This window comes from Acanthochromis polyacanthus, chromosome 10, assembly GCF_021347895.1.
Source record: "Acanthochromis polyacanthus isolate Apoly-LR-REF ecotype Palm Island chromosome 10, KAUST_Apoly_ChrSc, whole genome shotgun sequence".
NCBI lineage: Eukaryota > Metazoa > Chordata > Actinopteri > Pomacentridae > Acanthochromis > Acanthochromis polyacanthus.
Window position 1 is genome coordinate 18532684 of NC_067122.1, and position 3264 is coordinate 18535947.

Consider the following 3264-nt stretch of genomic DNA (forward strand, 5'->3'; position numbering starts at 1 on the left):
AAAAAAATAGAAGTTTTTTTTTGATGAAACTGCTGCAAAATAATGATGAAAGGTAAGTTAGAACTGATGTGCTCTGGACTTTTCTGGCCATGCATGAAACTGTGGTTGTTGCCTGAATCCACTGCCAGCCCTGTGAAGTCCAGCAGGTGGCGTCCTTCATCAGAACTCCAAGCAGCAAAATTCGCATCCTTTGCAAGTTTGCCTTTCAGGATATGATAAAACCAAATGGGTCCCTGATTCCACACAAGAAAAAGAAAGCATTTTGTAAGTTGAACAAAAATTGTTTATATTGATGGATTTCAGGTAGGATTGTCATTTGTCTGATACAAAAATAAGCTTAAGTAGAGTATAAAGGTGAGTTATTGGTGTGTTCTGCAATCCAATATAAATGTATGAAATCAAGTGAAACAGATAATTGATTTCGTCTTTCTATGCACAGCTTCATGTGGAGAGACAGCACATCAGCAATATCTGCACAATCCAGTTGCAGTCATTACTACACACTGCATTGGTGTTTCAAACATTACTGTCAACGATCTATTTGACCACAGACTACAGAAAACATGGACACACTTTAACATCTGTAACATCAGACACACGTTTTCAAGAAGTCATGGGGCCTGACCTCCAAAATTTGGATAAAAGTCTGGGCGTCTGTGTGAACATGTGGGAAAATAAAACTTTGCTGCTCAGCTGAAAGCACACATGGACTATCACTCCAGTAAGCATAAGTTGCATTTCAGATGTGCTTTGTCACAGCTGAGATGAAATAAATTGTTAGGATTTGTTATTGCAAGAGACAGTTTTGCATTTGTGAAATAAATTTCTCACCAACAGAAACATAAAGTGTTATTGTCTCTTCTACAATGACTCACAGATGTAATCTGCACAGATTTTCACTATATTCCAAACCTGAGAAAGGAATGGGAAAAGAAGCTTTTACTGTTTCACAAGTGACTGCTCAACTTTATTTTTATTGTTGACTGGTTTATGTACTGCTAGTATCTCTTTCATTGCCTTTACATTTCAGCCATGCATGTTTCTGACAGTCCACACAGAACTGGAGATCAAGAGTTTCACAAAGTTCCTGCAGCACATCCACTCCGTGTATCATAACTACTCGACTACATATTTCTCAGTCTGACATCGTCACCCTCACTGTAAACTGACACATGAACACTGCAGGCTGCAGGTTAAAGGGGGCATTTCCAGGTGTACACAGCTGGATAGGGCTCACACAAATTCCAGCGGGATTATTTTATTAAGAAATTGGGGCCCAGATCTCCCAGATTTACACCTGCTGCTGGAACAAATGTTCCGTGACCGACGGTAAAGCCATGGCTGAACGACAGCAAATCGCTATAGGTTTGAAATGGAAAACTGGACACTTCCCTTTGAAGTCCTACAGGTTGCAGATTTGCTTTTGTGATGTGAGCCCTGGTCAGAGCTATAAGTAAGAAGGACTAATGCTTTTGTATGGAAGCCGAAATTACAAGAGAATTACCAGCACTAAGCTGTCAGTGCAAGAAAGAAATAAAAGTGACTGTTCAGTGCACACAGGAGGGTAAAGCTGACAGAAGCATAGTGCTGCTTTCAACATGGGCTTCCCCAACCAGCAGGGATTTTTCAAATTGCAAGTTTATTTGTCCGAAACAGCTATACAACCAGCAATACATTAAACATAAGCTACCTAACACCTTTATAGGTGTTAATGCCAATAAGAATTGATGAGTAGTCTGGAAGATAGTTTCTCATTTCAAGGCTGTGTTTATTTTACACATTTACAGTTGAATTTGACGACCATTTTTAACAAAAATATTTACAGAAATGTATTGATTCTGACAGCTAAATCTTTCTCTTTGACTAATTTTGAAACATCACCCTTCCATAGTTTTGTTAGAACGTGTCACTGTTTTATGACAATTTTTCAAAGAACTGTGTTCATGAGAACTTGCAGTAAATATTCATTTATGAATCAACACACAATGTGGCAAATTGTGTTTTTTATCACAAAAGTATTGAGTTAGCTCATGCAGCTAGTTAGCAGCACAAGCAGCTGCTGCCTGCTCACTCCTCTCTGTGGTTTCTGCTTCCTCACCGTGTTGTCATCATCATCTGCAGACTGCTTTAAAAAAAACTGTTATAGCTTTGCGAAATCAGCCTGCAAAGCCATTTTCTTTTTTTTTTTTTTTTTTGAAGTTTGCCACCCTCTCTGCATGTAGTCTCTGAACTTGTACTTTCATTTTCAGTGTGTTTATGTGGATTGATAAAACTTTTCTGGTCAAGTTTAAGCAATTTTAGACTATATTTTGTATTGCAGTCATTCCATGTCAAATATTTGTGTCACATTCTACCCAAGCATAGAATAAATGCATCATTTCAATTAAAAACAAAAATCTTAAATTTAAAGGTATCCTGTAGAATTTTTGACCACTAGTAGCACCATGGAGCAATGTTTTTTTTTTTTTTTTATGAATGAAACCCCATTTTTTTGTTTCTGCATATGTATGAGAAGACATGCAACACAATGTGCATTTCAAGTTTTGAATTGACAGTTTTACTTTATGATAAAAATATAGGTGAAAATGAATTAATGTCCCAAAAAGTCTAATCTTATTGAATACTACAATTTATAGTTAAGAGTCTGAACATCCATATAAGACTACACAAGTAAAACAAATCATTGTTGCCATGCTCTTTGTTTTGTGTCATTGTCCCCCGGATGACGGTTTCCGATGTCAGTAATAGAAGAGATCCATTAAAGTTGTTTAACTGTGATGCAAATGGAGATTTTAAGCTTAAGCAAAGGTAAATGCCACTGTGAAATGCTTTATAACAAGAAAAAAACATGCTTGATCTTCTGTACTATGCAGAAATGTCTCAACAGCACTAGCCAGTACGTCTGAAACAATGAAGTTACAAATAGAAACACAGTTGCACCAAAAACAAACAGTAACTTTTTTTTTGATATCTCAGCAGCCTGCACAGTCTTCCTGAAGGAGGCATCACTGAAATGATGTCACAGTAAAGGCTCGTTGTTTGATAATTATACGAACTACTACAGCTTCATTTGTGATTACATTTTGCATTTAAACCTCTTTAGATGCTGCAGGCTCCATGGATGACATTTGCATTGAGATTAGCGCAGCAGAGACATTTGTCCTGAGTGGTGGAGTGAAGGCAGCAGGGGTGGTGACTTCTCTCCACCCCTTTAACGGCGGTAAACCGAGAGCGAGGGAGGGAATTAGAAGTCAAATAGGAGAA